Raw genomic sequence first — 22,413 nt, 5'->3', positions numbered from 1 at the left:
AGAGGGCTATACCGGAAGAAAACTGTACTCTCATACATGTGGGGAAAATATTCGTGTTTCCTGAGGGGTATGTGTAAACCTTGCAGAGTTATGCTGGGTTATATTGAAATGTCTCTATCCAGAAGACTTCCTTTGGGCAAGTCTGTTGTGGAAGAGATTTCTGGAAAATAGGAGCAGAGGGGAAAATATAACTAGCCAGATAGCAGAGGTTTTTGGATCCCACTGGAAAACTATAGCTGGAGGAAACTGACAGTTTGATCTTGGAAGAATAACAACCAAAAGAATAAAAATCCCCCATATAGAATCTGAGCATTGATACGTGTCACCCACAGGGCACAGCATGCCAGATTACATTTCCAGGAGTCAAGTAACATTTTTCTGACTTTTATGTATCTTTTGTCCTTTAGCTTAAACACTTGAGGATCCAAAACAGGGAAATGATTGAGGATAAGGAATAGAATAGATGACGAAAGGTAAGTATTGAAAAATCCAGAGACCTCAGTGAGGAGATATCTGACACTTTGCATCCAGAATATGACCGTTTCTTACCACCTCTACCACCACTGCCCTGGTCCAGGTGTCCATGAGCAGACATGGATTATTTCATTAACCTCCTCCCTGCTTCTGTCCTTGACCATGACAGTCTACTCTCAATACCACCAGAGTGACTCTTTTCAAAATTAAGTCAAATCATGTATTCCTCTGCTTTGGACCTCCTTTCTCTCACACTTAAAGTCAAAATGAACAATGACGTATAAGTCTAGAGCAGACATGAGAGTGCGCTGCTCAGATTTTCCTTCAAAGAATAAGTAGACATCCAAGTGCTTCAAGTATAGTTAGCTGATGGATTCTAGTCACAGCACCCTAGTGTCTGCTGCAGCATTTGTGGACATACCCATACAGCCCCCAGCCAAAGACTTAAGTAGAGTGAAGGTCCTAGACCCAGCTATTCCTGCCAATGCAAGACTCCTCTTATCTTTGCTCTGAACCATTGGTTTGGCTGAGACTATCAAATATGAATCACAGTTAAGATAGTCTTTGCCCAATTCTGTCTCTTTTCCTCTTGCTTTCTGCTTTACAGTGTGAAGGCTTTCCCTAACCAATTCTCTCCTCACTTCTTTTTGCTTTTATAGGATGCTACCCCACCCCAAACTTCTTCCACTCATAACTCTATCTCAGTATCTGCTACTGGAAGACTCAAACTGGACATGATCTGGCTCTTTGTGCTTCTATGACTTTATCGCTCCTAGTCTCTACCTCACTCACCCTGCTTTACCCTCCCTGACCTTCTCACCATGCCTTGAATATGCCAGTTCTTTCTTTGTTCTCTCTGTCTAGAATGCTCTTCCTCCAGCACAACAAACTCCTTAACATTATGCAAAATTTTTATCAATTATCAATATCTCTACAAGGCCTGCCAAGACCACCCTACTTAATTCTGCAATTTGATACTTACTCAGCACCAAACTGAGTATTTATGGTCTTTCTTACTCTACTCAGCTTTTTCTGTTTTCCATGACATGTGAGCTGAATGTAAGCTCCCCATAGGCAAGTTCTCTGTTTATATTACTGCAATATCTCCAACACTTAGTATGTGCCTGCTGTGTAACCATTTCTTTTTTATGTTAAATTCCCTCTTCTGTGTTATAGCTGTAGCCTTCTTATCTGATACAGGCACAAAGTAGGGAAGAGAAAAGCTTTGAACGGATTAAAAGATAGGAACTTTGATGATAGGTTGTAATGGACTTTTAATTTTTTTTCAAGTTTATCTATTTATTTTGAGAGAGAGAGAGAGAGAGAGTACAAGCAGGGCAGGGGTGGAAAGACAGAAAGGGAGAGACAGAATCCCTAGCAGTTTCCACACTGTCAGAACAGAGCCCAACTTAGGGCTCAGTCTCACAAACTGTGAAGTCATGACCTGAATCAAAATCAAGAGTCAGACGCTTAACTGACTGAGCCACCCAGGCTCCCTGTAATGGATTTTTAAACCTGGAATTGAAACCTAATTTACATGAATGTGACAGAAAAAACTGTACAATTACCAAGGTATTGCCAGGGCTGGATGAGGAAGAATCAACAGGACAATAGCTGTGGGTGTGGTGGTGTCACTGGGGGAGGATGGATAGTTTTCTGTTTGCACCCTGCTGAGTCCAGTTAATCCAATAAAACATTTCATACAAAGCAATTACATTCTAATGCAGATCTGTGACACATCAAGGAAATAAAACAGAATACAAAAACCAAAAAGACTAGTCAAAAAACTTAGATTCAAGTTCTGTCAGAGATGACCCGTTGGGTGATCTAAACTGAGTCTCACTCTGACAGTCAGATTTCTCATCTGTAAAATGGGAATAGTTATACTTAATTCACAGGAGTTTTGTGTGACCCCCAATTTACTCAAAATAGATAAATGTAAATGTGATCTGAAAAATATAAAAATTGCTATGTGATTATAATTGGAACCCAGAAAGAAGGGCTGATCTTTCCATGATCATTGCCTGGCAAACATTTTGTCTAACTCAGGTACAGAACATGACAATTCATTAAAAATTCCAGTCAGTGTATAGAAAAGAAAAAGGGATCGAAATAGGAATAGTCTCCTTTATTGGAAATCTGTTTTCTTCCCTTTCACCCTCTGCATTCTTTGCAAGTGTTCCTAACCTTCCTTAAAGATAACTGTGGAAAATGAAGGGGGAAAAAATCTCACATCCTTAGAAGGGATCAACTCAAAACCCTGTATATTCATTCAAGTGGAACTTTTGAAGGGCACGAGATTTGTTTTGTTTTGTTTTGTTTTGTTTTCAATAGGGAAAGAATCTAAAGACCTATTGATTAGTGTCGTGTTATTTGGAAGACAATAATAAGAAAGATGAGTGACCCAAAACATGCAACTTATCACCACTATTTACAAACTATTTTAACTAAAAGGTAAACTCCAAATTAAGGTAGGTTCTGTATAGATTAAGCCAATGATAATCATTTGAAGAGGATTGGATACTTCAATAAGTTTGAAGGGTGGTTTTAACTCTTTTTTTCTTACTTCTACTTTGAAGATTGGATGGTTCCAAGTTGATGATAAAATAGTATGAGAAGGCACACAGTGAAAAGAAATGACTACATTAGTTTGCAGCAATCTATTTTTGGCTCTTCTGTTACCTTAGTAATAATCTTCAAAGGTGTTTAAATCCTGTTCTTTGCCAAACGCAATTTTCTACTCATTATAAAACAGATACATTATTTCACACATGAATTATTTTCATTGTTTGACATTTTACTAATATTCACATTCCTAAACCCAAGTGTAAATGATGAAATGACAAAGATGAAAAGAAAAAAATTGTCCAATGATGTCAGCCTATTCAACTAGTGAGAGTCTGTATGATTGACTGATTCTTTTCCTAAATTAACCAGTGTTCATAGACAAAACTAATACAAGTATAGATAAATAACCTACTGTGATGAATTACCCGACTCATCTGGCACCAAGCCATTTTTAAACCAGCATGATTCATCATTAACATTAGCACTACAGTGAACAGGCCTAACATCATGTTTACCAGTCTTGGAAAACAACCAAATAGTTAGGAAGTCACAATATTTTGAGTTCAACCAAATTCTTGAACTATTTGCAATAGCTTATTTGAACAAAACAAATGAGGTCAAGGACCCATAAGTATCAACCCCAATAAGGACAAATAAGAGGAAGTCATGAATACTCAGTATATTTTCAGAGAAGTTCTTATGAATATATATATTCAATGATAGTCATCAATGTTTCTACACAGAAGAACAGAATTTATGTGCTTCAGTAGTTCTGCTTGAATGATCTTATGCAGTGTTTTGATTTGATTCGTTTTTATAGTCCTAAAAGCAAGTGTGGGAGATCCATGAGAGCATGCAGCAAATTTCCCACTACTTCACTCTCTGAGGTTTGTCTCAAGTCCCATCCAAAAATCATTCCTATTCCTATTCATACCAGCCAATAGGATGCCTCCTACTACATAACAGGTATGACTATCTACTTTCAGGATAAATGAATTGTGAGATAAATTGTCTGCCTCCAGAGAACATCTGTAACTTGGGTCTCAGCTGTCTTGTAGGGTATATGAACATGCAACTTTGAAAGAGAACCTAACTCAACAGTGAAGGGAACAGGTTAAGGAAAATAGTCAAGAGGAAATGACTGTGGTGATGTGTAATCAAGAGTAAGGTGGACAGCAGAGGTTGGTATCAAAGTGGAAGGAAAGGATGGAAGGAGGGAGGTGATTTACATTGTGCTCTACTCTATTACTGATGTATGGCTCTCCCTTCTCTGGATTTCTTCTTTTTCCCTTAAATTGACACAAACAGCTATAGCTGCACAGTGTTACAAAACTGTTCCATGCTCTTTCACAAATCATATTGTCAATTCCCCATTTCTCCCTCACTCTTACCCCATGCTCAGCACAGAGCTGTGCTAAGAACACAATAATCAGTGTGTTAAATGAAAAATGGAAATTTCAGGATAGGAATTTCTTTTTGTTAATGTATTTATTTAAATTCAAGCTTGTTAACATACAGCGTAGTGTTGGTTTCAGGAATAAAACCCAGTGATTCATCAATATCTAACACCCAGTGGTCATTCCAACAAGTGCCCTCCTTAATGCCTGTCACCCATTTAACCCATCTCTCCCACGCACCTCCCATCCAGCAGCCCTCAATTTGTTCTCTGTCTCTAAGAGTCTCTTATGGTTTGCCTCCCTCTCTGTTTTTATCTTATTTTTCCTTTTCTTCCCCTATATTCATCTGTTGTATTTCTTAAATTCCACATATGAGTGAAATCATAGGATATCTTTCTTTCTCTGATTAATTTTTTTTTAACATTTATTTGTTTTTGTGTGTGAGAGAGAGACAGAGTACGAGCAAGGGAGGGGCAGAGAGAGAGGGAGACACAGAATCCGAAGCAGGCTTCAGGCTCTGAGCTGTCAGCACAGAGATCATGACCTGAGCCGAAGTCAGACACTTAAGCAACTGAGCCACCCAGACACCCCTCTGATTGATTTATTTTGCTTAGCATAATACACTCTAGTTCCAAGTTGTTGCAAATGGCAAGATTTCATTCATTCACTTTATATATATATATATGTACGCAATGGAATACTACTTAGCAATATATATACAAGTATTACACACACACACACACACAAACACACACACACACACACACACACACACACCAGATCTTATTTACCCATCCATTAGTCAATGGACGTTTGGACTCTTTCCAGAATTTGGCTATTGTTAATAGTGCTGCTATAAACATTGGGGGTGCATGTGCCCCTTTGAATCAGCATTTTTGTATCCCTAGGATAAATACCTAGTAGTGCAATTGCTGGCTCATAGGGTAGTTTAATTTTTAATTTTTTGAGCAACCGCCATAGTGTTTTCCAGAGTGGCTGCACCAGTTTGCATTCCCACGAACAGTAAAAAAGGTTTCCCCTTTCTCCACATCCTTACCAACATCTGTTGTTTCCTGAGTTGTTAATTTTAGCCACAGGCATAGGAATTTCTTGAAGACATTACAATATCGCCTTCAAATGACCATTATGAAGATGCACTTAATCTATGTCTTTACACAGATTTATCCCACTAGGTATTTGACTGAATTCTCCATTTCCCTTCCTTCTTGTGGTCACTATAGAGTGTGGACTTTGTGGATACTGACAGAACTGAGTCCATGAGGCTGATTTCTTAAATAAAGTTTAACAGAAGGCAGTGCTAAAAACTGTGTTTGCTGCCTCCTTACAAAGGGAAAGGGCAACATGGCTTAGAGATGAAACTGACCATTTTTCACCTCAAAATTGTTCTGTCATTCCATGTTGAATTCAGTAATTCCATTTTATGAAAAGTTATTTATAGAAGCTTTTAAGAGAAAAGGTGCTGCCAAGGTATGCTAGCATTGATCATATTTCTTTTTCTGGCATAAATCCTGAAACTAGAAAAGTGGATATTAAAAAATAGACGTTCTTCAGATTTACTTTCTGACTTTTTTTGAGACTCTCTGTCAGGCATCCAGCATTTTCAAAGCAATTATTGAAATAAAATAATGTGCTTACTAAGAATGTGTTTGTTTTAAAAATACGGATGTTTTTATAATTTGAAGAAGGAAAAGAAAAGATTTTAAACAGAGAATCCAGTGCACTGTATTTTAAAATAGAATAAACACTTAAAAAGAGAGGTGGCCACATTAGCAGTTTTCAAAATTATGTCAAAGCATGAGAGCATGTTATAATTCTAACGAGACAGGAATCACTGGCTTAAGAGATATGTAAGTAGGTTTACCATTAAGGTATTGCCTTAAATAACACTCATTTCTCTGAAACTCATAATTAGGTCAAGTCTACCATTATAATTCACCTTGAGATTGGTTAAGAAAGCACAACTTTAGAGAAAAACTTAACATAGGAAGTTGCTCTTGGAGCTGAAACTGGAAGAAAAATCCCTTACATTTATATTGATAATAAATGTATCCACCTGTTATGAGAAATTCTCCTTTTCCAGGCAATCTCCTCAGGGCCAGATTCATCATTTGTAAATTAGGTCACTTTTAGCTTTTCAGAATTTTAAAATTCTAAGAGTAATGAATCTATGCCCTTTCTCATCATTTGACTTTGTATTAAGACCCCGACTTGATTAATAATGAAGGGGAAGAAGCACATAGGGAGTCCCTTTCTTAACTCCTTTCTCTGCTTCCCTAAAGTGGAGCTCTGCCCAAAGGCTGGCTGATGGCTCTCCTTGGCAGCAGCCATAGGACCAATTCTCAGGGAGCCTGGGTGGCTCAGTCAGTTAAGTGTCCAACTTTACCTCAGGTCATGATCTCACTGCTCGTGGGTTCGAGGCCTGCATTGGACTCTGTGCTGACAGTTGAGAGCCTGGAGACTGTTTCAGATTCTGTGTCTCCCTCTCTCTCTGCCTCTCACTCACTTGCACTCTTTCTCTCTCAGAAATGAATAAAATTCTTTTAAAAAAACTTGTAAAAAAAAGAACTGATTCTCTACTTATTCAAACGTGGTAGGCTATGTTGGCAGAACAGTCTCTATTCTGTATATGACACGAACACATATGATGTGAATGCCTTACTCACCAATTACAGAGGAGCTGAAACAGAGTGCTCAGGGATGATAGAGCTGCTTCAAGAAGACCATCCATACCCAGGTTGTGTTTAAAATGAAATTGACTTCTATGTGTAAGGCATCCTTACCCAGCCCAATGACTAGACCAGCAACTTTTTCTTCCTTGGAGGAAGAGTTAGAAAGGTGGATGAGCAGAGGGGTAGAGGCTTCTCAAAAGACAGAAAAGCAGGACAAAGAGGTACATTTCCTACCTAATATTCAAATGTTAGTTTAATTCAGCATTTCCCAATATGTATTCCACATATAATAGATATGTTTCTAAAAATATTAATTCATGGATTTTTAAATTTCACTTAAATTGGTGGCATTAATACTTTAAATCAATGTTTTTCCAGATTTCAGGAGAACAGTAAATATTAGGTAGAACAATGAAGCTGTTGGCCATTTTTGACCCTCAATTTAGATAGTTTGTTGTTATTGTTGTTGTTTTTACAAAGCAAGACAGCAGCTTTGAGAGCTGGGCCAACCTGTTATAGAAGTTTACTGTAAGAAATGGTTAGAAAAATTCCAAATATGAAGTTGCATCTGTCTACAAACAGAAACAGTAGGCTTTGGCCAGAAAAAGGAAGGAAATAATGTCAATAGATTGCTTTGATTGAGCAGCCCCATGCACAGGTGCTTTTCAAGTACTTAATACACATTAGCTATTTAATCTGTACTGCAACTTCCTGGTATTATCTTCTTTCTACAGATAAGGAAATATGGAAACCAAGAGGGCTTAAGTAACTTGTCCAAGTTGACATACTTTTAACTGATGGAGGGTGATTTCAACTTAAGAATGTTAGGTTCAGAGCTGATGCTTTTGAAACTATACTCTACTGCCTCTGTTATTTTACAGAGTTCAGTTTTCTTCACTTCCAACAACCTGATTTCCACAGGGTCAAATTTTTAGGTGAAGAAGTAGGATACGGGAGTGGGGGAGGGGTTGGTGGTGAAAGGAGAAAAGGTGATATAATGAAGGTCTCAGAGAGAGAGTAGAGAAGCTGCCAAAAGGAACTGAAGCCATACACCTGGTTTCATGTTTGGAAATCTGGAACATCAGCTGAAACAAGAGCCCCCATGCCTTCACAGGCAGCCACAGTGTTGTGTGAATGGTGTCATTGGTGTTAAATCAGTCCAGAAAATCCTGCATGTGCTGGAGGGGAAGATAAGATCACCCAGGTTGAGAGTTCAGAAGAAAGTCATAGGATCACTCTGACATGAGGGTTGGGAAACCAACTACTGGCTGAGAGCCAGAGAGCCAGAGACCCAGAGATGAGTTCAGAAAAAGACCATCGGACTGCTCTGATACAAGGGTTGGCAAACCAAATGCTGGCTGAGACCCAGACTTCTGCAATATCAGTGAAAACCAAAGTGATGCCAAGTTATCAAGGATTTTCACCACACCAGTAGGACAGACCATGGTTACACTAGTGCAGATGCCAACAGTAAATTCTAGCAGACAACTCAGTGGATAAGCTTCAGAGGAAACAGCCAAGACAACTGCTCAAGTCCACTGATGTGTCTGAGGTCACAATCCCCATCCCTAGGCATCACAGGCAACAGTAAATTCCCAGTTGATTCCAGGTTCATCTAGGATTGCAACTGGAGTCAATAAGTGTCTGAGCTTCTAAATATTTACCAAAAACAGTCTACGTCTGCAGGAAGTTTCTGTGAATTGGAAAGGTCTAAGGTACAGTGAATTGGCACTTTTAAATTGATTTCTCATCCTTACCCCATCATAGCCCATTGTCCAGCAAAGCACAAAAATTATGGTGACTAAAACAGTTGTTTGAGGGGCACTTGGGTGGTTCAGTCAGTTTAGTCTCTGACTTGATTTCAGCTCAAGTGTCTCTCATGGTTTCATGAATTCGAGCCCTGCATTGGGCTCCCTGCTGTCAGTACAGAGCCTGCTTGGCATTCTGTCTCCCTCTCTCTCTGCCACTTCCCCACTTGTGCTGTCTCTGTCTCTAAATAAATAAATAAATAAAGTTTAAAAATATTTTTAAAAACTGTTGTTTAAAAAAAAAGAAAATGGAGAAACTTTTTGCACACTCAGATTTATAGAGTGTTCCATTGCAAGCAGCAGTTACACAAAACACAAGCTCTATGTGAGATTAATAAACATTATTCAAAAATATTTCCTTGCAATATAAAATTGGAAATATGAGTTCAGAAATTAAGCAGGTTTCTGTGGAGTACAAATTCTCAGAAACTTCAATTAGGGTCATTAGCTTTGGGAGTTTCTGAGAGCAAATTATACAATGGTAAGTATTAAAATGTACTATTCCCCCCAATTTTTACATGTTAAATTTTCCATATTAAATCTTCTATTTGGTATAATTAGTATTTCACAAACCACTCTTTGGGAAAAAATGATTAGGCTCAATATAAGGGATCACTGTGATTATTAAACAAAGGCAGGAGATCCAGATCTGGGGTATGTGTCCTTACTCACACATAATCTCTCTCTCTCTCTCTCTCTCTCTCTCTCTCTCTTTCTCTCTCTCTCACACACACACACACACACACACACACAGAATAAGAGAGATCTATATCTCCTTAGATATATTATAAAGTTACTTATTACTATCTTAGTGAAAATTATCAGAGCTGGTAATCTTATTCCACTAATCTGCATCATATATTCATTTTGTACTTGATAGTGAGATAGGGTGATTGTAGTTTCCCCTTGGTAAGTTGTCTCACACATGGCATCTGAGGACTATTGGCTATAGTAAGATGGTCTAAATTTTGTGTTAACATTATTTGAGAAAAGGAAGTAAGCTTTCCTCCCTGCTCAAGCTCAATGTTCACTTCAGTACAGAGAATCAGAGGCTGTGGTATCCTTTTCCCAGGATAGACTATCATTTATTAATTTGTACTACAGTTTTAACTGAGTAAATATTTTCTAGAAATATCTAGATAACCAAAGTAGGAGCTGTTGCAAAATACCATATATTTTGATTCTTTGTTTTTTAATCTGAGTTTATTGCACCTGAAAAACTATAATTTATATGAAATAATGAACATTGGGCTTTCTTGGAACTCTCTTTGAAAACCTTTGAGCTTGTTCCATTTTACTGACACAATCCTAAGGGACATCACATTTTAAAAAAAAAAAGATTTATTTATTTTTGAGGGGGGAGGCAGCAAAACCAGAGGGGATCAGCTGTGACCTAAGCTGAAGTCAACACTCAACCTACTGAGCCACCCAGGTGCCCCTCACTGCTAACTCTCACAACAGGTGTTGTAATACAACAGGTAGAAAATCTAAAGCACATCATAATCAGTTATTCTGAAATGATCCTAATGTTGTACCAACACAAATAAGCTGTTTAAATTCATGTTTTAGCAGCATCTGTTGCTGGCAGATTTAATACCTGAATTTCTAATTTCCTTTCATCCAGAAAATATTAGAGGCATAGTTTATTTAAAACTGTATCTGATAAATCTTTACCCTAAGAGTCCAGGTCTAATTTGGGGAAGTCATCATTTTTCTCCCCTTTATTAGCTTGTCTCTTTGCAGGTAAATGGAGCAGAAGCACATTCTGGCTACTTTCAGTCAGGGAGAGATACTAAAGTAAACATAGAGGAGCAAGGAAAATCACATACCCTAGAAGCAAGTATTGCTGCTTGAGAATCAGCAGTTTCCCCAGGTGTCCACGAGCAGCTGTGGTGTCCTTGTGGAAGAAAGTGGCTATTAAAGATGCATGGCTGTGCTCCTCATTCAAATGCTTATCCAGTGCATTGGTTAGCCTATGCACCACTCTAAACATTGGTGCTCTTTCCCTGTCTCACAGTCATGTCTCCAAAAGAGAGGATTAGATTAGGTCAGATGGACTCTGACAGCTGGACAGCCTTCCCCTATTAGCCCATGACATAACTTGTGCCAGTCCATGGTGTTTACATTATGGCTGCTCATGGACATAAAGCCATTCCTGCTTCAAGTAACCAGTATCAGGAAGGGAGGTTCACATCATTAGCTTTCCTTAGAAATAGGGGACTTATGGCATTATGAACCTAGTAAGCCCCTCTTTAATGCCTCTCAAGAACTGTAAAGGATCTACTTCCAACTAATACATTCGCCACCCCAGTTTCATGGTTGCCAGCCAAACATAAGAGACTCCTGAGGCAGAGACAATGGACAGTTTATTATTTATAGTAACAATAGTAGCCAGAGCATTATTTTGTACCACTGGGCCAAGCCACCATTCCCAAAAGCCAACAGGAAGAGTGCAAGGTGATACCTACACAAGAGGATTCCAAAGCTTAGGGAGCCTGAATCTCTTTAAATGGACTGTAAGCTTGCCTCAACTTTTACCCAGAGGGAGAGATACGATCTTTATTATACTTGCTATAGTCTGAATGTATATGACTGCATTCATATGGGCATTGAAATCCTAATGACCAATATGATGGTATCAAGAGGTGGGGCCTTGGGAGAGGCTTAGGTCAAAGGGTAGAGCCCATTATAAAAAGAGATCCCACAGAGGTCCCTCACCCCTTCCACCATGGGAGGATACAAGAAGTTTGTGACATACAAGAGGTCCATCACCAGACCACCACGGCACACTGGTCTTGGACTAGCCTCCAGCACTGTGAGAAATAAATCTGCTATTTATAGCCACACAGTCTGTAGTCATCTTATTATAGCAGCTTGGACAGACTAAGACCATGATGGAGAGCAGACAAAGCTGAACTTTGCTCCAGAGAAAAAGAGTACCTCTGTCTTCCAGGGTTGTTCACCAAACAAACATCTTTGAAGGACATTTCAGCAAAAAAGTCAAGCAGTGCCTTAGCTTGCAAGTCACAAAGAAATAAAGGAGAGTTTCCTCCTGCAAGACTCTGGCTGAAAAAAATGCTAAGCATGATTTATATGAATATATATAATTTAAAAAATAATAATGCAACATGAGATATTTGAGTTGCATGTGAAAATTGAAAATGTCAAGTGTGAACCATCCTCATCACTTATAGTCACCTCTCCCCATTCTAAGACCTCTACCAGACTCTGTCTTAAACTCATTGCTTCTTCTTTTACTGGCTTTATGATAAACACTGAGAAAATTGACAGGTTGGCTTTCAAACATCCAGAATCTCATAGACATAAAGTATTTCTGGTCCATCCTAGTACTATAATTCCCTTCCTCATCTTGTTGTTCTAAAGCTAGAAGAGATATGAGCAAAAAATTTACTGCACTCAAAAACAGAGAAATCACTACCATATCCCACTGTCCCAAGTATCAGCTACTACTTTCTTGGAAATACTATTTTCTCAGAAAACACATTTTCAAGGCTCATGATGGATACCTGAAGAAAAAATAATTTCACAAAAGTAGCAGAATATCATGAGGGTGTTTTACTTTTCTTTTCTTTTCTTTTCTTTTTTTAAAGTTAATGTTTATTTATTTTTGAGAGAGACAGGGTAAAGGGGCAGAAAGAGATGGAGACACAGAATCTGAAGCAGGTTCCAGGCTCCAGGTTCTGGGCTGATGGCACAGAGCCCACACGGCGCTTAAACCCACGAACCATGAGATCATGACCTGAGCTGAAGTCCAACACTAAACCAACTGAGCCATCCAGGTGCCCTCCTTTTCAAAAAAAAATTTTAATGTTTATTTATTTTTGAGAGACAGAGAGAGGCAGATGGTTTTCTTACATAAACAGGTATATCATATATTTCTGATCACAAAACAATAATCGATTATGACAGAGACTCCATACGTCTCAAACATCTACTTTTCCTTTCTTTCATTGTAATCATATCAGACTTACACAGACCACTAATATGACAATTCACAAGAATACATTACTAACATTTTCTTGTCTAGATATAGTTATGAGATTAGGTTTGCCAGAAATGACAATGATGTAAACAGAGGTTTTGGAGGTAAATTGGGGAAGACTCCATGCAGGTTCAAGCTGATTCTTCATGGAGGTGTGCTCTTTTTGTTTTTTTTTTTGCTCTACTTTATTACTGCTGCCTGAAATGTGGATGTGATGGCTGGAGCTTTAGCAGCCCCTACTAAGGACTGTGGACTAGGTTAGAAACGTACTGAGTCCCTAGGGGCACCTGGGTGGCTCAGTCTGTTGAGCGTCAGACTTTGGCTCAGGTCATGATCTCACGGATCATGGGTTCGAGACCTGCGTCGGACTCTGTGCTAACAGCTAGCTCAGAGCCTGAAGCCTGCTTCAGATTCTGTGTCTCCCTCTCTCTCTGACCCTCCCCTGCTCATGCTCTCTCTCTCTCTCTCAGAAATAAATAAAACATTACAAAAAAATTTAAAAAGAAGCATCCTGAGTCCCTAAAGACTTCCTGAAACCATTATACCAGTCTCCATATCCTCTATCTCCAAATTTCTATTACATGAAATCAAAACAAATAACAAACAAACATTCCTAATGTGTTTAAGCCATTCCTAATTACACTTTTTTGCTTACTTTGGGGGGTGAAATCTGCTTTACTCTTTGCATCTCTAAGTAATTGCAAATTACATGATGATTTTTACAGAAAATTTGGAGAATATGTTTAAAAATCCAAGAAAAGCAAAGCCATCTCATATTATCACTTTAGTGGCAGAATTTATCCAGATTATCAACATGCTACAAATAGTGAATCTAAACTGCTCTAGTATGAAGAAACAAGCATTTTATAGTTAGGATTTTATCTCTAATATTTATTTTTAGTCTACTCTAAATATATCACATTCTTGGCTTTAAAAATTTAGGGTCTAATTTCTGCCCTTGAGGCCTTCAACAAGCTCCATGGTTTAGAAATAACATACTTGAGACTTTCACTAGGTCTCAGGGTTTTGGTGGTGTTTCTAGTGCATTTCATTCATGTCTATTTTATTATTAATATAACGCAGGCACGAGATAAATTCCAATGGTACAAAGGACATAAAATGAAAAGCTCCCTTCTTTTTCATTAAGCCTCTTTTCTTTTTCATCAGATGCTGAATGGTAAACACTTTTGGGTATTGCTTCTAAAGATCATCATGTCTCCAAAATGAATATATACACACAATGAACATCTATTTTATGCAAAGCACTACAATAAAACCTTGGATTGATAGTGACTTGTTCTGTGAGTGTTCCAGAAGACAACAAACATTTCTAATAAATTTTAACTTGATAAACAAGCAATATCTTGCAATACATGATGCTGAATGTCACATGATCACAACCGAGTCAATGGTTCTTGAAATTTGCTTTGGTATACAAGTGCTTTGGATTACAAGCGTGTTTCTGGAACGAATTATGCTCACAAATCAAGGTTTTACTCTATGTTTAAATCCAAGGAATTCAGCAGTGAACAAAGCAAATATTCTGGCCTCTTGGAATTTATTATTTTTTTTCATAAGAAACTTATTTTCATGGAAAAGAAGAAATAAAGAAAAAGGCAAATAAATGTTTAATATGACATCGAGTGGTATGGAATTTTCTGTGAAGGAAAAGGCAAGGATTGGTGGTAGGAAGTGACTTGCACAAAGGGGTTGAAGTATTTGTATTCAATATAGTGGAGTCAGGTACAATTGTGCTGGTGGGGTGATATTTGAGGATGTATAAAACATGTGGAATCCAATAAGTAGGTAATGATTTTTTCATTTAATAAATATCTTGGGGCACCTGGTTGGCCCAGTCAGTTAGGCATCTGACTTCAGTTTAGGTCATGATCTCACAGAACCCACCACAGATGGTGGGTTCAAGCCCTGCATCAGGCTGTGTTGACAGCTTAAAGCCTGGAGCCTATTTCAAATTCTGTGTTTCCCTCTCTCTCTGCCCCACCCAACTTGTGCTGTCTCTCTTTTTCTCTCAAAAATGCATAAACATTTAAAAAATTAAAAAGATGAATATCTTAAAGATACTTTCATTTGCTTTGCATGTTCATTTCAAACATAACCCAATTTATCATTTCACAATATAAAGCCCAATATTACAGACATTCCTAAATATATTTGTTTATTTATTTATTTTGAGAGAAAGAAAGAGAGCATATGAGCAGGAGAGGGGCAGAGAGAGAGAGGGAGAGAGAGTATCGCAAGCTCATGATCCCAAGATCATGAGATCACGACCTGAGCCAAAATTAAGAGTCAGGAGCTTAACTGACAGAGCCATCCACATGCCCCCAGACCTGAGGGGACATGTAATGAGTGGCATGTAAGATTAGAAAGATGTAAGATTGGAAAAAAAATGTATAGTCTAATTTCCTTATTTTAAGAGTAAAAATACTGAAACACAGGTATATTCAGTGACTTTGCTGAGGACATACAGGTAGAATATGTACGATGAGTTTTAAATGTGGGCTCTGGCATAATTTCACACATGATTAGCACAGTCAAACCTAAAAACTAAAACTCAGATTTCTCAACTCTAAAATACCACCCTTCCTATTTAAGTAATTAAGTAATACAGTTCGTCATCGTTTGGAGTATCTATTCAGAGCTGTATTTGGCATCATCTTTATTGAAACATAAATGATCTGGTAACTAAGTTATGAAATTAATTGCTAGCTCCACCAAAAATAGATCCCAGTAATGGTCAGAATCCAAAAATTCTATTGGCAATGCTACATTGTTTAAACATTTAAATTTATGGATTGTGTATATGTGTATGCCTGTGTATGTAAATATGTACATATACATATATATATTACTTATATATGTACAATGGAATTCAATTTAAAAAATTTGTGTTCACGTTTCAGTTACAGCTGTCTAGTTGGCTAAATTGATGTTTGGGCCATCTTCATTAATCTTCCAGATAGCCTGGCTGAACCTTCAATCTCATATTGGTTAAAATGAGTTTTTTAGTCAGTGACTTAATTTTTGATTACTAGGCCTAGATGGTTTACAAACATTTAAGGATATTTTCAGTTGCCTTGTGAAGGGACCACAATACTTTGAAACCCATAACTTTATTAAATGAATAACTTGATATTTCTTTTGGAAAACATACAAAAAATAGAAAAGTGATATGATGTGACCAGACTAAGCAACATCAAGGCAGAAAGATTTCTTTACTCTTCTAAAGGATTGCATAAAATTTGGTGTCTAGGTTAGAACAAACATGAAAGACCTGGAGATTATCTAGAGAGCAGCAACCAAGATTTCAAAAGCATGGTGATTTGGAAGCCAGGAAAAATGCATGTAAAATTTTAAAATGAATCTGAGAGTAACTGCACTTTTTTCTCTAGCTCCCCAAATAACTGAATGGGAGAGAAGTAATGTTAGTTTCTAGTGCACAAAATGAGAGTAAGAGCAAGTTGATTTTTACTCCCAGCACGGGTGGCCTCACCAGAAGTATGATTAAAGTGAGACTAAATAATCTAGCCATTTGAGTCCCTCCAGCTTCATTCTTCTCTCATATTTTACCCTCTTAAACACATTTTTCTCCTGGCATTTTGTCCCCTATGGTGGTAATCCCAGAAATGAAATTGCATGCTATAAATAGTTTCAAAATACAAACTGCCATTCAGAACAAAATTTAACTACGGTAGGTGTTTGTGATTTAAATTACCTGCAACAAAGGCAGCTTGTGTTGTAGCTTCTGTCAGCACCAAAAGTGAAGAGAAACTGCTCACATTTCTTTCTGAGTCTTTGAAATCTCAACATTATTTTTCCCACAGTAGTAATTAATATAAATTTTGCAGCTGAATGAAGTGACAGAAAAGCACAAGTCAAAATGTTAAGGTCATTTTCCAAGATAAAAATTTCTCCCTGATAATGTAGAAGTTTCATATTATCATTGAAAAGCTGGAAATGTTTAAGTAAATTGGATAAAGAGGAAAATAAATGTAGGGGAAGAGAAATAGAAGTTTCATGTTAAAAAGGAGAAATGAGGGCATAAAACCGATCAGAAACACATAACAAGGGAAGATAGCACCTTTCATACAAAAGAACTTGTAAACTGAGTAGTTACAAATATGAACAAAAAGGATCAAGCTAATGTTCTATGTTCAGTAATAATTCAGTGTTCTAGATCTTTCTCGTTCAAAATCAAAACTTGAATAAATGATACTGATTTATTTTTTACAAAAAGGCTATGGATGTCTACTAGTTTTAGTCCTATCTTGAGTACCATAGAAGATTCAAAGATTAAACTAATATTTGTACAGAAATCTACTGTGGTTAAGATCATTGAAAAGTCATTATAGTAACAAATGTGAGAAGACATTTAAGCTACTCATTTAGAAAACTACTTCATCATGTACCATGTACATGTTCCCCAATCCTCCAGGTCTGAATATAAATGTAAATAGTATATTTCTGTTCTCAAGAAGTTTTGAGGAATAGATCATATGTGGAAAAAGAAATAAGTTCCTTAAATAATAGAACAAAAGTGGAATTTTAAATCCTATTATTAATTGTGATTGATGAGATTTGCGAAAATAGTAGATATGACTGATGAAGTTTTGGAGTGATGATGGGGTGGTCTGGAGCCAACGGCCAAGAAAGAATTCTTGAAGACACCTTTGATGCAAAAGGGTGATTTTACTAAAGCACAGGACAGGACCTGTAGGCAGGAAGAGCTGCACTGGGGTCATGGTGGGTAACTCTTTATATACCCTCAGGTTGGGAGGGCGTCAGGGATAGAGTTAAGTCTTCTGTAAGAAATTTTGGAAGCAAGGGTTCCAGGACCATGAGGGGCTGGCTGTTGCTAGGAAACACCATTTATTACCATTTAATAAAACCTCAGTCATGAGACCCTTCAGATGTATATCAGGGGGCCATAAGCTTAGAGTACAATTGCCAGTACATATCTTGGGGGAGTTGAGATAAAGGAAGTTTCCAAAGGAATTTTTATATGTTAAAGTAGACTTACAGGTTCCTGAGGGGTCAGGATAATGTTAAGCTAAGATTCTCTTTTGCCCCTAGCAAAGTGTCATCATCCAGACAGCTGAGCTCCTAGGAGGTCACTCTGCCAATATCAAGGACTTGTCAATGGGCCTGCAGGCGTAAAGGGAATTTAATTTTTCATTTGCCTTTGTTTCCCACATCACCGTGGCAAGCACTTAAACCCCTTTCCTTTGTTCTTGGGTAGCCATGGGTGTCCAAAAAATATCACATGTATCCCAGCCGGGGTGGGTGTGGGTAGGTGGGAGTGCTGTTAGAGACTGTACTTTGCTCTGAACTTGCCCCATGCTCCCTCATCACATTTTACTCTGAAAAAAGAATTATATGTATACTTTATACATATATATAAATTATATATATATATATACACATATATATACACACACATATACACACACATACAGGTATGTACAGGTATGATACATATATATATGACATAAGGCAATAGGACATAAGCAATATGCATATAAATTAGGAAGGGTAATTATAGCATGAACAACCATGATCCCATAACCAACTAATGAATAGGAACAGCCACACTATTTTTTTAAACTCTCTGTGTGAACCGGTTGAGGAAAAAAAGACACTCAAGAGGTTTCTCAGAATTTCAGACCCTTACTAGGATTTTGCACATCCTATTTTCAAAACCTGGTTTTGTCTTTCCCCAGATACCTATACAGGTGACTGCCTCATCCCTTTCAAGTCCTGCTTATATTTTACCTTTTAGTGTGGCCTTCCCTGGCTATGATATTTAAAATTTTACATATAACTCCTCCAACAAATCTCTGTTATTATTTTCTTTTTTTTCTTTTATTTTTATTTATGGCACTTATTATCTTCTTAGTCATAATTTATTCATTTTATTTTATTGTCAATCTTTCACTACTAGAATAATAGATCCATGAATGCAGAGGACTACATCTGCTTTGTATGCTTTTGTACACAATACATAAAACAATAAAGTTACTCATATGCATTAATCGAGTGAATGAATGAATGAATGAATGGTTAGAAGACTCTACCATCAACTCAGCCCAGTGAACTATGATATTTGCTAGGACTCAATTCAGAGAGCCAACTTTTGAAAAAGTGATCATTCTTTTATGAGGATACTCTACCTTTTGTATTTTGTGAACTGGCTCTAGTTTGTATATATATCTAAATTTAACTCTAACCAGAGAAACTTCTGCTCATATTCAGATATTTCTTTCTAGTCAAAGAGAATGTTTTCTTTCATATGCCTTCTTTAACTGAATCTTGGGAAAAACATATACACTCAGAACATCAATTCCTGGGTATTCCCTGTACATCATAGTCTTTAGTTAGAAACTTATTCTCAAAGAGCAAGGTTCCCTTGAGAGGATAAATAACCACACTTGGAACATGGATCATCCCTTAGAGCCTGAAGATTTTCCTTTCTACCTTGATCCATAGACTTTATACCTCAACCCACTCAGTAACAGAAGAGTTTCCATACCCCCATTGAATCAATCAGATAAAATCATTTGACTCAACGATTCTTGACTTATAGAAAGGAAAATAGCCACACTGGGAAGATAGACCAATTTTTTTTTATTAAGTTAAAAAATACAGTATTTCTAAGCCACTCTATGAGGAAGTATTTCTCTGCCATGTCCAAGGCAGAAGCATATTCTTTTCTTAACTGATTTAATGAGTAAAAAGGATTCCTGAAGGGAAAGTGGTCTCACACTGACATGATGCCCAACAGAAGAGGCATAAGAGATTGGAACCCTTCTCACTAAAGCCTATATGTGGCTTTGGATGTATCCTTTCTTTGTTAATATATGTTTCAGTTGAAGAAGTTCTGATCCTGACTCTCATCTGGTGTGATCAAAGGAACCATTTTCAGAAACACTTCTCATGTTTCTACTGCTTTATGCTGAATGACATGGCATATTATTATAATACCCCTGGAAGTATTCTTAGATAGAGTTTCTATTTTCCACACAATCAAAGAACTGAAATTGCTTATGTATGTGAAATTAGAGTTGATTGGTCAAGTACAGATTTTATTTTAATATAACCATTTAGTGTATATTGATATTTCACAGAATATAACATTCAACTTATAAAATCTAGATGTCTCAACTGGACTTCTTAAAAATTATCTAGCACAGTTTTATGATCTCAAGATAAAGAACACCTATATGTTCAATATGAAGAGATCTTTAAAACCATGAAAAGCATCATAGCTTTAACATCTAAATCAAAGGGCTTTGAGAGTTCATCCTTTATTTTTATCAACTATCTATGAATGTTTCTTTATCTCAGAATCCTATATCCTCACAGTAGCTGAATCAACAACTCTTTATTTGCCCCAATGTCTTTGTCAACAACTACTTATTTAAGGTTGAAGTCTCTGGCATCAGCAGAATTTTTACTAGGTAAGACTAAACCAAAGAAAATAGGGGGTTATAGTTCTCTGTTTCAATGCAGAAATTATGCAATCTAAATTTTAATGACTTTTAAAGAAGGAAAACTACATATTTTTAGTGTAATAGGGAAACTTAATATAAATTTCAGACTTAAGCTGATAGCTGGAAAATAAGCAGGAATTAATCAATGAAGAAGAGTAGATAAATGATCATTCCCTGGCAGTAAGATTCATGTGTGCAGAGACCCTATAACAAGAAAGAGTTTGATGTGATCAAGAAACTGAATGTTAAAAGGTATAATGGAAGCTTATTAATTAGAATAAAAAATCCAAATGCTCTAATAAATAACACAAAGTCTCAACAACTTAATCTAATGAATGTTTATTCCTTGCTGCTGGAATCTCACCTCCACATGGTGATTCAAACATACAGACTCTTTCCCTTGGGTTTCTTTATTATTTGAGAATTGTCTTTCAAGGGACAGAGTAGATCAAATGGGAAAAGTTAGTATTGCAGATGGGATACATCCCTCCCAGTCACATTTATGACCAACTTAGCTGCAAAAGTGAATGAGAAACATAACCTTCCTTTTATGTTTAGAAAAGGTGCATATCTACACAGTCTTCACAAACAGAGAAGAGAGATAAAAGCTAAGACCAGAGAGTTAAACAAGTCTCACATGACACAAAGTCTCATAGTCTGCGAAGAGTTGTATTCTACCCTAAAAATAGGAAGTCAATGAATGACTTTAAATGATGTAATTTAACTTATATTTTTACAAGAGCACTCTAATTATAATATGACTATCAGGAAAGGATATGAATGTATTGGTCTGCAACTCAAAAAGAGAGGACAATTTAGCAACAAAATTTCAAACTTGTTGCCCTATAAGAAGTCATTGAAAGGAATGGGTATAGATGAATTTGTTACAGAAGGAAAAAACAAAAGTCACCTCAAAGTAATATTATTTTTTTATTGAATTCTTGTTTTCAGAACAGTGTACAGGTGAATGAAATGTTGTTGACTTTCAGATCAATAACCATCATTATACTGTATATTCAGAAAAAGAAGGAGGGAATGTGGATCTGGCACTTTATTTTACTTTTACCATCTGGAGAGTGCTGATACACGCAGCTTTATTGTACCTACTTCTTGGACTAATTTTGGAAAGAATACAAATAGCCTACATTTTTATTTCCAGGACATTTTTTTTAATGTGTGAAAAGATTTAAGTGTATGGATGAGTCAAAGGATAAGTTTCTGTGAGTCACTAGGAGTAAAGAATAGAAATGCCAATTTCAATCTCTAGTATCTGACAGTTTTGATAAACATTTATAAAACAAGACTATCTGTACCATAACATGCAGCAAGATGAAAATGCAATGTAGAGTTCGCCCTTCATTAAAAGTTGCTGAATTTAAGAATTTAAATGACTAACTGATGAAGGGTCATCCCTAAGGCAATTTGAGTAGGAAGGAGAAAGGACCAAAGCCAAGTTATTCTAGGTCAGTTATATTTTCCAGAGGAAGCATTTGCTTACAAGCAAAATCAGATTTCAGTGACCACCAGGGCTCGTTTACACATTCCCATCTATGGGTCATTTGGTAATACAATAAAGAGAAGGTGTAAACAAATATGAAGTGCTCTTTGCTTTCTATAATTATCAATGAACACCATAGCAAGAGAATGGCACTGGAGGGACATAGACAGACAGGAGAGGTCTCTTAGAAGTTCTGGATGAGAGTATCTTCAAAGCCAGTTGCATATAGATATTAATTTCATTTCTTACCCAAAGTCAATTGTGTCTAATCTAATCGCTCCACCACCAGTATGCCTTAGTTGACATGGCCCTTCAAGACTGGAGTAATAGAAATCCTTTCCCTAAAGTAATTTGTTTTTAAGCAAGAGGGGAGTTGCACTGAAACAAATATTTCCTAAATCCCAAAATATTTTCCCAATTCCACAGAATTTTTAAATTATATGTATTTATAAGGCTCAAATAGACTT

The sequence above is a fragment of the Crocuta crocuta genome, unplaced genomic scaffold, assembly GCF_008692635.1.
Source record: "Crocuta crocuta isolate KB4526 unplaced genomic scaffold, BGI_CrCroc_1.0 scaffold223, whole genome shotgun sequence".
Lineage (NCBI taxonomy): Eukaryota > Metazoa > Chordata > Mammalia > Carnivora > Hyaenidae > Crocuta > Crocuta crocuta.
The sequence above is the reverse complement of the archived record's forward strand: the minus strand, read 5'-3'. Positions refer to the sequence as shown.